This window comes from Hermetia illucens, chromosome 6, assembly GCF_905115235.1.
Source record: "Hermetia illucens chromosome 6, iHerIll2.2.curated.20191125, whole genome shotgun sequence".
Lineage (NCBI taxonomy): Eukaryota > Metazoa > Arthropoda > Insecta > Diptera > Stratiomyidae > Hermetia > Hermetia illucens.
The window spans coordinates 23,479,225-23,491,144 of NC_051854.1; positions in this window are offsets into that span (position 1 = coordinate 23,479,225).

Here is an 11,920-nt window from a genome sequence, read left to right on the forward strand (position 1 = left end):
GTTCCGGAAGAGAAATTTCGCTCGCATTAGAACTGGGAGTCATACCGTCATTTTCAAGTCAGTCATCAAATGCTGGGATGCATCCACCGCCCGTATGGCTCAGGCAAGAATGATGCCGAATCTAGGAGGTCCGCTGCATACTTGCAGGTTGCTTGTAATTAAAAGGGGGAGATCTATAATTAGATCGGTCGGAGGTAGTTTTAGTAGGTAAAAGTCCCACACACTGGCGTGGCCAGTGTCCATCGAAGATTTTCGCTTCCTCAAAAAAAAGACAGACAGACAGTAAACCGATTTTAATAACGTTTTGTTTTACACAAAATTTCGACACACCGCCAGTGGACTTACGTGATGTAGCTCATGGTGGTCGTAGCGGAAAATGGGGAGGGGGAGCTTCGAGTTTAAAATATTATCATGAAGCCAGGTGGTAGAAATACAGATTACATGATGTTGCTGAGTAAAGCAGATTAATTGAAAGCCCCCAGCTTGGTTCTTAAACAGCTAACATTTTGGTAAAACAGGCGGACATCGACCGCAAAGCCAGTCCATGGGCTTTTTTGAGATTTATTCGCGAATTGCTACGCTTGTGCAACTTTATGAACACAATTTAGGCGTTTGACAAGACGTTGTCTTTAAGCTCGTATGTGAGTTTGCATGATCAGAAGATTACCCCCTAGTTCTTCGAAGCGTAACAGCATTATTTTAGCTACTATCTTTGCAACGGCAGGGAGCACCCAAGTACCCCTCCAATTGTCACACTCAAAACCGGTCCTTTTCTTTACGAAAGGTGACCAGCGTGATAACAAATTCTCTCCCGACACGACGTACACTAGGCTGAACTTCTCAGGATTTCGTTCGGTATCGGAGTTCGAGCGCGTCACGCCTATCATCACTTGCAGCATCACCGTTTCCACAATTCCACAGTTAGCCAGATCTTATGACGTCGACGACCTGTATATAATTAAGGTATTTAATCAAGAAGGTGGTAAAATTCAAAATAAGCTTCGATTTTGGCATACGGGGTAAGGAAGTACGGAGAGTTGGCGCTCGGGTGGGAAGAAATTAAGGGAAGGAAACCTAACACTAAGGAAACAAACAAACAATTCTTCATACAAATGAGGTGGGCGAGCACATGGAACACATACACAAAATCAAATGAATGGAAGGAAGTTGGGGGGAGAGACACGTAAGGAAATGCAATCGTAAAGAGAGCCAGAGATAACCGAGACAAGTTTGGTGCGGAGTGGATTTTTCATTGCATTTAGGACCCCACGGCCAGTGGACTTCCGGAGCCAGATTCCTGTTGCAGCGGAAAATGGAATACTCTTCGGGGAGCTTCGAGTTGAAAATATTATCATCAGGCCAAGTTTTAGAAATACAGATTACATGATGCTGAGCCAGAGCAGATTAATTGAAAGCCGCCAGCTTGGTTAACCTACCATTTTGGTAAAACAGGCGACATTGAACATAGAGGTGGTACGTTTCTACGACTTGATGAACACATTTTTAAGCCTGAAAGAAAGGCCATCGATTGACTTAGATTCGTGGTTAGTTTGAAGGGTCAGGCTCGTATGTGAGTTTGTATGTTCAGAAGATTACCTCCCAGTTGAAATTTGTCAGCCATAAGGACAGAGCGTAAATCATTGAAAAGAAACAAGTAGCTACCATTTGAATCCGCTAGCACCTAAATGTAGCTCCATAAAAACTTTCGTAGGAACGTCATTGCATACCACCAAACTACTCGTAGTTAAGACGCGGACTACCGCGGCATTGCTGGTCATGTTACTTTCTATACCCTAAAATTAGCTTTGGAACGGAACTCGCTCCGAAGAAGGCCTGGGACCAAAGATTCTGAACCTACTCAAACCGCCGAGACATCCCTGGTAGCACCAGAAAAGTATTTAAAAACAAAACAAGTCGGGAAACATCCCTCCCCCCCCCTAAATTCAACCTAGAAGGATGTCACTCACTGCATGTCTGGGGGTCCACAGTTCCTACCTTCTCACCAAATTTCGTGTCAATCGTGCTTATGACAGACAGACAGACAGAGTACAGTGCAAAAATGCTATAAGTGCTGGCAGGTTGGCCACATAGCGAAAACTTGCACTAGCTCGCAAGATAGATCAAATCTGTGCCGCAAATGTGGAGAACATGGAAATCTGGCAAAGGACAGCAACGGAATGCCCAAGTGCGTTTTTTGCGTAGAAGCAAAAAATTGTAACAGCCCCCACATTGCAGGAAGCAGTAAATGCCCAGTGTTCAGAAAGGCGTTCATAAATAAGGTCAAATTAAATTTATGCAACTCAATCTGTATCACTGTCGAGCGGCCCAAGACCTACTTTCCCAAAGCGTATTCGAGAACAACGTTGACTGCATCTGGATAGCAGACAAAACCAATAAGGTGGCGATATGGAGCTGCGGAAGCCAAGCTATAGTAGATGCGGGAAAACATCCTGAGGACGGATTCACCCGTGCCAAGATTGGAGGAATATACATCTATAGCTGTTACGCAGCACCGAGCCTCACATTAGAGGAATTCACGTCATTGCTGGAGAAACTATCCTTCAATGCTACAACCCCAAAGTAATAGCCGGCGAATGGGATAGTAGAGAAACCAACGCAAGAGGACGAATATTGCTGGAGACATTCTCGCGCTTGAACGTGGTACTTGCCAACTCTGGGGGAGCCAACACATTCCGGAGGGGAGAATTGCAATCGGTGGTAGACTTCACCTTCGTCAGTGATACTCTAATTAGAGACCTGCAGTGGCGTGTCAGCGAGGAGTACACACACAGCGATCATCAGGCTATCATCTTTCAAACCTCGCAAAGGAATAATATGAAGCCATTAAAACGAATAACGATGAGCTGGGTAACTAAGAAATTCGACGCAGAAATGTTCAAGGAGGTACTTCTAGAAGATACATTGCTATCGGGAAGCGCACAAAACAAAGTTTCACAGATCGTGGAAAAATTGCACCGGGCATGCGATGCCGCTATGCCTCGACCTAGCACTTTCCGAAGACGAAATCCTAATTTTTGGTGGAACTCTGAAATTGAGGAATGCCGGAAAAAGTGCCTCAAAGCTAGGAGACGCTCCCAACGCAGAAGAAACTGACCTGAGTTCGAGGAGCTACACGTACAATATAAAAATGCCAGAAAGAAATTGCAAGTAGCTATCGCAAAGAGCAAATCCGAACATTTCAAGCGGATGTGTACTGAAGCTGACTCTGACCCATGGGGTGGCGCATATCGGTCCCAGTAGATGTGAATGGTACAAGTCTGCCTGCAGTACATTTGAATCCCGACGAAGTTCCGATAGTGGTAAATGAGGAAGTTCTAGACGCAGCAAAAAGATTGACTGAAAAGAAGACTCCAGGACCGCATGGAATCCCTAATATTGCCCTGAAAGTAGCTGCCAGAACAGCGCCAGGTATGTTTGCCCAAGTTTTCATGGCATGCCTTAGGGAAGGAGAATTCCCCGAGCAATGGAAGGTACAAAAGCTAATAATGACCCCTCCTCATATAGACCGATATGTCTGGCCAATACCATTGGCAAACTATTTGAATGAGCAATATATAACAGACTGCTCGCTGTTGCGGAAAAGGAAGGAGGCCTTTCCGGCAAACAATTCGGATTTCGTAAGGCGAAATCAACTGTCGACGCAATCAGCATGTTGACTGGCTTGGCTCAGGCTGCAATAGAAGAAGGAAAATGCTGTGCAGTAATAACCCTCGATGTAAAAACTGCGTTCAATAGTGCAAAATGGAGAAAAATCATCGAGGATACATGCCCCGAAGTACATTGTACGCATTGTGGTTGAGTTTCTCCTTGGGAGAAGACTTTACTGCGACTCGGACGATGGGCTAAAAATATTCCCGACAACTTGCGGAGTGCCACAGGGTTCTGTCCTGGGTCCCTTGCTGTGGTTAGTTATGCATGATGGAGTGTTGACGCTACGCCTACCGCACAACGTGACAACTATTGGCTTCGTCGATGATATGGGAATAACAGTGGTTGCAAAGCACCAAGATGCGATCGAGATCTATGCAAATGAAGCGATATGGGAGATCAATTTCTGGTTGAGAAATTCTAGCAAGAGAAGAAAGAACACAACTGTGAAAATCAAAGTTGGTGAAAAAACAATTTACTCCCAACCATCGCTCAAATACTTGGGAGTAATTATTGACAGAAGACTCAACTTCGAAAGACACATTGAGTACGCCGCAACTAAAGCGTCTTCCATCGCTGCAACGATCTCGAGGATACTACCGAACATTGGTGGGTCAAGACAAAGTCGACGTCTTCTGCTCTCTAGGGTAGTCAGCTCCGTGCTACTCTACGCAGCTCCAGTTTTGGCAACTGCTCTGAATAACAAAGTGAACTGCCGAAAATTGGGAATGGCGTATCGGCTAAGTGCACTCCGGGTATGCAGTGCGTATCCGACAGCATCAGGAGAAACAGCATATTACTAGCAGGGATGCTCCCCATAGACATCTTGGCAAAGGAAGGTCGGCGACTCTACGACAAAACGTATGCAGCTGGAGAGTCTAGCGCATTTCGACGGCCGCTGGCACGGTGGGAATCTATCGAAAGGGGGCAAAAGCGATGGGACGAGTCCCAAACTGGTCGATAGACATACCGCATTATTCCAGATATTCGGTGATGGTTTCAGCGAAACCATGGGGAATTAAGCTACGAGTTAACACAATTCTTAAATGGACATGGAGGTTATCATGCTTATTTACATCGATTTGGTCACGACGAATCACCATGCTGCCCAAGATGTGGTAACGTGGCTGAGAATGCGGAGCATGTCATATATGATTGCCCCAGGTTCACCGCGCACCGAACAAGAATGGAAGCTGTCGCAGACAGGCGTTTAACACCCGAAAACATTGTGGAGTTTATGCTGGAGTCAACGGATGCCTGGAACCAGGTTGTAAGGGAACTGCAAGCTATTCACCAACAGCTTAGGCAGGAAGAGCTACGACGAAAACAAGGAAGGGAGAGAACCATAATGAGCCGCAGTTAAAAGCTGATCCAGCCCCGCGACGCAATACTTTAAAGGAGTTCTGTAGGGAGACTGGAATGAGTAGAAGGTGGTTTTAGTGAGTAGAAGTCTCACATAACTGCGTGGCAGGAGTCAGCAGTAGGTTTTGAACCTTTCCACCTTCCAACGCAAAAAAAAAAAGACAGACAGACAGACAGACATTGAACCGATTTTAATAAGGTTTTCTTTTGCAAACAAAACCTTAAAAAGCATATAAATTTGAAAAGCCTCTTCAAGTCCCCAATTTGAATATCAGCTAAATATGAAGAGACCGTCTTGAAAGCTACTGACCCGTAATACGTGGAGTTCTAAAGGCGAGAAACTCCAAGGGTAGCCATATGATTCCATGGTTTCAGTGCTAATTCTAATTAGCTGTATAATAAGTAGAAGACATTTGAACCGGACTAATCATTCATTCAAAGATAATTCAACAAAATCTCCTTAATGGGAACTGTAACCTTTGCCAACATCAATAATTCCATCTCGACATCATATCTGCCACATCAAAGATTTCTCCTTCATTCCCGACGGTAGGAACTCCTCTTCATTTTTCATCACGTTTAGCTTATCCTTATCCATAATTTATTATTCATGATAAAGCCTATATCACAACAATGAGGTCTCCCCGCCCCTGTCATCTCCAGCAAAATAAAAATAGATTGTCGCTGTCGATACCTATGACTAAGTACTATCCACAATAAATGGAATGCACTCACTCATAACCATCGTCGTCACCGTCATACACTCAGGACTTAGCTGGCTCTTTGGAAATAGGAGATTTTCTTCTTAGACTGAACGGGAGTATCAACGATAAGCAAAAACCAATATATCGGCGCTTCCGCGAGTGGAATCCTTGAAGTTAAATCCACTTTGATATATGACGACATTCTTTATCAGCAGTTATCAACGTGGTTGTACTGCAGCTTGTGTCCTCTCCTTGCCACCCGAGTCATAACGAGAGTGCATATGGTTCAACCGTTCAGCTATGGTACGCTATCGGACCATTTATCTTTTTAGACCTGAATTTGAACGCATTTATCACACTTATCTGACTTATAATCGAAGTCTTCAGATGCGTGATGGTTCGATATGGAACCTTGTCTATCAATAAATCTTTAAGCTACTCGTAATATATGTAATGTGTAATAGTGCAAGGCAAAGATGAAAGATTTGAAACATTTCATATTAGACATTAAATAAAGATACACTTGTCCCTACATGATATGAGCTCCTTTAGTATTACCCAATGGCAAGGAATTCGTGCATATTCTTCAAAGTTATTGAGTAACTGCACATGAAACTAATCACTATCTTCGACAGGGTCATCGAAATGACATCAAATTCTCTCCCTGTCAGTAAAGGCTTTGTTGTTGTTGCGTGCTGAGGTTCCTAATTGTGGAGGGGCATTGTAGGGTTTCAAATGACAGGTCTCAATTAGTACTTTCCGAATCAGATAGTAGTTTTGCCATTGGTTGCAAAGGAGAGAAGTGCACGAGTCTGAAAAGGGTCAATTACTTCAAAAAACTGTTGTCAAAATCTGAAAAAAATATGGTGGTCCATGAATGTGGTATCTAAATCTCAAAATACCCTACGTTACGATATCTGCTCACATAAAGTAATTAATAGAATATTATTATAATATATTTTGAAAATTTACTGCAAAACCTCCTTAAGTTCATTCAATAAACAGACCCTTTCATGCCAGAGGCGGCGAATTCTGGTTTCCCACTTATTTAATAGAGGTAGAAAGCATTGAAGGCTACCATCTGAGACATTATAATTCTAAAAACATCTTTCCCCACTTACTATTATCATCATCATCAACGGCGCAACAGCCGGTATGCGATCTAGGCCTGCCTTAATAAGGAACTCCAGACATCCCGGTTTTGTGCCGTGGTCCACCAATTCGATATCCCTAAAAGCTGTCTGGCGTCCTGGCCTACGCCATCACTCCATCTTAGGCAAGGTCTGCCTCATCTTCTTTTTCTACCATAGATATTATATTATATTATATACACTTTCCGGGCTGGATCATCCTCATCCATACGGATTAAGTGACCCGCCCATCGTAACCTATTGGGCCGGATTTTATCTACAACCTGACGGTCATGGTATCGCTCATAGATTTCGTCATTATGTAGGCTACGGAATCGTCTATCCTCATGTAGGGGCTAACAATTCTTCGGAGGATTCTTCTCTCGAACGCGACCAAGAGTTCGCAATTCTTCTTGCGAATTTCATATTAGTCCAAGGAATACATGAGGATTGGCAAGATCATTGTCTTGTATAGTAAGAGACCCTATGGTGAGACGTTTCGAGCGGAACAGTGTTTGCAAGCTGAAATAGGCTCTGTCGGCTGCCAACAACCGTGCACGGATTTCATCATCGTAGCTGTTATCGGTTGTGATTTTCGACCCTAGATAGGAGAAATTATCAACCGTCTCAAAGTTGTATTCTCCCATCGTTATTCTTCCCGTTTGATAAGTGCGGTTTGATGTTGTTGATTGGTTGGTTTTCGGTGCTGACGTTGCCACCATATACTTTTTCTTGCCTTCATTGATGTGCAGCCCAAGATCTCGCCCCAATTGCCGCCTATTCGATCTGGATGAAGGCAGTTTGTACGTCCCGGGTCGTTCTTCCTATGATGTCGATATCATCAGCATAGGCCAGTAGTTGGGTGAAATTAAAGAGGATCGTACCTCTTGCATTTACATCAGCATCACGGATCACTCTCCCGAGGGTCAGGTTGAAGAGGACGCATGATAGGGCAACCCCTTGTCGTAGACCGTTGTTGATGTCGAATGGTCCTGAGAGTGATCCTGCTGCTTTTATCTCGCTTCGAACATTAGTCAGGGTCAGCCTAGTCAGTCTTATTAATTTCGTCGGGATACCGAATTCTCTCCTGGCCGTGTACAGTTTTACCTTGGCTATGCTATCATAGGCGGCTTTAAAATCGATGAATAGATGGTGCAACTGTTGTCCATATTCCAACAGTTTTTCCATCTGTTGCTGATTTGCCTGGAGTGAAGCCTCTTTGGTATGGGCCACTCTACTATACTCCCCGGAAATATCTGTAGACGCTACATGATAGGGCAGACTCAAGCCGTGCCGACTTAATCCAGCTGTTAGAATTGGTCTCTCCCTGCTTCTTCGTAGGCGGAGATTTGTGCACCTCCCTTTGTGAAAACTGCTCAAATTTGCCACGACATAATTGCGCCTGTTCTCTCCTGTCGTCTCTTGTATCTCTGCGTTTCCATAGTATAGATCCACTTAATTAAAAAATTAAAAAAAAAAATTTTGTTAACACCGCGCTCTCTGGCGGTATCACAGAGTTTTTGAAAAGGAGCACAGTCAAACGCCCTTTCTATGCCCACGAAGACACCCATCGCGTACTCTTTTTTCAGAGTTGTGTCCTCTATCAGACTCTGGAAACAGGCTCTGTTGGCGGCTAACATCCGTGTGTGGATTTCATCATCGTAGCTACTATCAGTTTTGAAATTCGATTCTAGATAGGAGGAGTTATCAATGATTTAAAAGTTGTATTCTCCTAACTTTATTGTTCTCAGTTGACCAGTGCTACTTGTTGGTGTTTCTTTCGTTTTTTAGGCTAAAGTTCTAAAGTAAAGTCGAAGATCTCGCGCCACCTGCTGGATCTGAGTGAAGTTAGACTGCACATCCCGGGTTGTTCTTCCCAAAATGTCAAAGCCTCTCACATTTATATCAGTGTCACAGATCACTTTTTCCATGGTCAGGTTAGGAAGAAATAGATCATCCCGTTTATCTCCCCTGACGCATTGGTCAGGGTCAACCTTATCAATTTGGTAGTGACATCGAATTCTTTCATAGTCCTGTCAGTTGTACTCTGGCAATGTTATCATAGGCTGCCTTCAAGTTGATGAAAATATGGGGTAACTGCCCGCTATATCCTAGCACTTTTTCCAGCGCATGCCGCAGAGAGAAAATCTAACCTCCTACTGATTTGCCTGGAGTGAATATTCTATTCTATCTGGCCTGACAATATGGTGGGGAATCTTATAGATGGTACTCAGCAACCGGATACCTCCATAACTGCTGCACTATGTGATATATCCTTTTTATGAATGGGATAATACCTCGTTACCGGTAATCAGGCATTGTTTTGCTGTGTTGTTGGTCACCTCCATAGTTAACCTTTTCGGCTGTAATTCCATCGGCTTTTGGCAACTTATCATTCTATGCAGATGAATTGCACGGTCCTCTTTTCCTATGTATGGTGGTGGCAGCATTTGTACGTCGTCTTCAGTTGGCGGGACTTACAACTCGTCGATATTTTGATTGTTAAGGAGTTCATCAATCTATCGCTCCAATATGTCCACATGGTCAGAAATTAGTATGCCTTCCTTACCTCGACCGGGTGAGTGTCGAGGTTTATAAAGCTTCATCCTATTGACTTGCTTGAAAAATATCTGCGCCTGGTGTGATTGCCCCCTGTACTTCTTGACTTCATAGACCCAGGGTTTCTTTTTTCTTCTGTAAAGTCGCTTCCGTGTCCGGATGGCTCAAGTAGTTAGAGCGCTGGGCTATCGTAGCGAAAGGTCGTGGTTCAAATCTCATTGGTGGCAGAGGGATTTATTATCGTGACTGGATGTTGGATACCAGTTGACTCAGCTGTGAATGAGTCAAATCAGGGTGAGAATCTCGGGCGGGCGCAATGCTGACCACATGGATAAATTGCAGTGCGTTGTCACTGGTAGTTTAATGCAAGCTATGGGAGGCGACATATCGCCTGAATACGGGTTCCGTCCTTACTTGGGTGTTAACATTTCCAGGGTTGATGTTGTTATCATACTTAGGGCAGGCTTCGAGGGCTTTTTCTGTTGGCTAGTGGAAAATATCTTCCCATCCTCCAATTTCTTTTAATGGGGGGTGAACGTTAATGAGGCAGTTATTTCGAAATGTAAGTCAAACGCTGTGTCCATAGCCGTTCGCTTATGTTTTCAAACCGATAACCGCAGGTTTCATTTTTTTAACTGACTAAGAAACCTACTTCGAGCACAAGGTTTACTGGATGACCCCTTGTTCAGCGTATCTCTTGTAACGTTAATACGTCACTCTTAGATTGGGATAGGGTATCGGCTTGCTGCTGGGCAGCTCCTTTTCTTTGCAGGGAGCACACACTTCATGAATATTTGCTCAAACCATTTGCCTGTGCTCATTGTTGAGTCCGTCATTGTAGAATCCGTCTAGTACGAGTCTGCTTTTGTGGCCCCGAACCTTGAGTTTCTGGATATGGTTGTCAGCCCTACCCAACCCCCAACCTGGAGGTGCAGTTGGTATAATTTGCCTTGCTCTTAGTTGCGGGATGCGCCACCTTCTTCCGTTACCGTCTGCAGTTTTCCATTAAGAAAAACTCCCAGTGATCACCATGTGGAGGTGGAGATAAGGTTTGGTAGTAGAACCAGGCGTTTTCCAGATTTTATGCTCCATCGTGGGTTCCAATCCACGTGTCACCTTGGGACTTGTATTACCTTTTAATTCCGTTATGTACTCACCTTCTCGTTTTCAGGACAAATGGAAAAAAAGGTCAACAACACAGCAGAGGATTTACAATTGAAAATTGGATGCAGAGCCCGATTCCCTACTTTAGGTATCTTCTAGTTACAATCGGGAAATTCCCAAATCATGAAAATTTTCATCGTACCTCTAAGTCAAATATTGCACTACACATTTTATTTCATATAAATGAAAGGTTTACCTTCCATACAAGATCCGGCCGGCCTGTCAGTCACATCTGATCAGCCGCAAGTTGATCGGCGGTCGAAACGTGCATGGGATCGGGCTGGCCTGTCAGTTTGAACTGGATAAGCAGCCAGGTGCTCTGAGGTGGCGACGAGGAAGACGGGGTTGCAACCCGGTTGGTTGGGTAGTTTGTTCGAAGAAATTTCGGTAGAAATTGGGTAGGTCTTGCATCCACCAGTATGAATAAACTGAGCCACGCAGTCAGTATAAACTGCTGTCGTTGTGCTTTTCTCAGCAGGGTTCTGATTGTGGTCACAGATTCAATCAACGTCTTAAAAGGAGCATGGGGTTAAGTCGCCTTGACAGGTGCTCACGTTAAACCACCAAGGACGTAACTGTGCAGGCAGCCAGTGATAAATTGAAAAATGATTGCGTCATCTGGTTGAGGTGCCAAGAAGACGGTCGCTGGGCAAGCCATTTAGGCGGTAAGCGTGCTGTTATAAATTCAACCACACAAAAATATCTTTACCATTGAATGCCCTTCAAGATCAGATGTGTAGTGTTGTTAGTCCTATAGGTGGCTGGATGGACTGTTTAGGCGTAACCGATAGGTCGCTCGGGTCGTGTATGGTAGGCATTAGGTTCACTTTTTAAAAGAACTCGCAAGACCCATGTTTCGTTGCCGAGCGCTAACTTGAACCAGTTGCTGTGTGCAGAATTCTCTCTCCCCCTCTGGCGTCAATTGGGGGACCAAAAAGAGTTGTCGAAACGTGGAACTTAGTTTGACACTTAGCATTTGACACTACATTTTAACTTTTTTCAACATGTCATTAATAGAAAATAGCAGTAGGATGTGTATTATTGGTATTTCGCTGCTCTTGCTAATAATGAATCTTAATCCTTTACAGCCTATCTATACGACAAAGCCTGTTCGATTTGGATGAGTACAGGTACGTTCTATTAATACCTATAGAAAAATAATAATAATTAAAGGACTTGATGCCTGCAGTGTCGCAGTAATTTGTAGGGTCTGCTGAAGGGACTGTGGAGGCCGATATAAATGATAAGAGAAGAGTGATCTTCTAATTTAAACTGACACCCTTTTGAGGGTCCTCAAATTGGATGACTGTAAATAGTGATTATGCCATAATA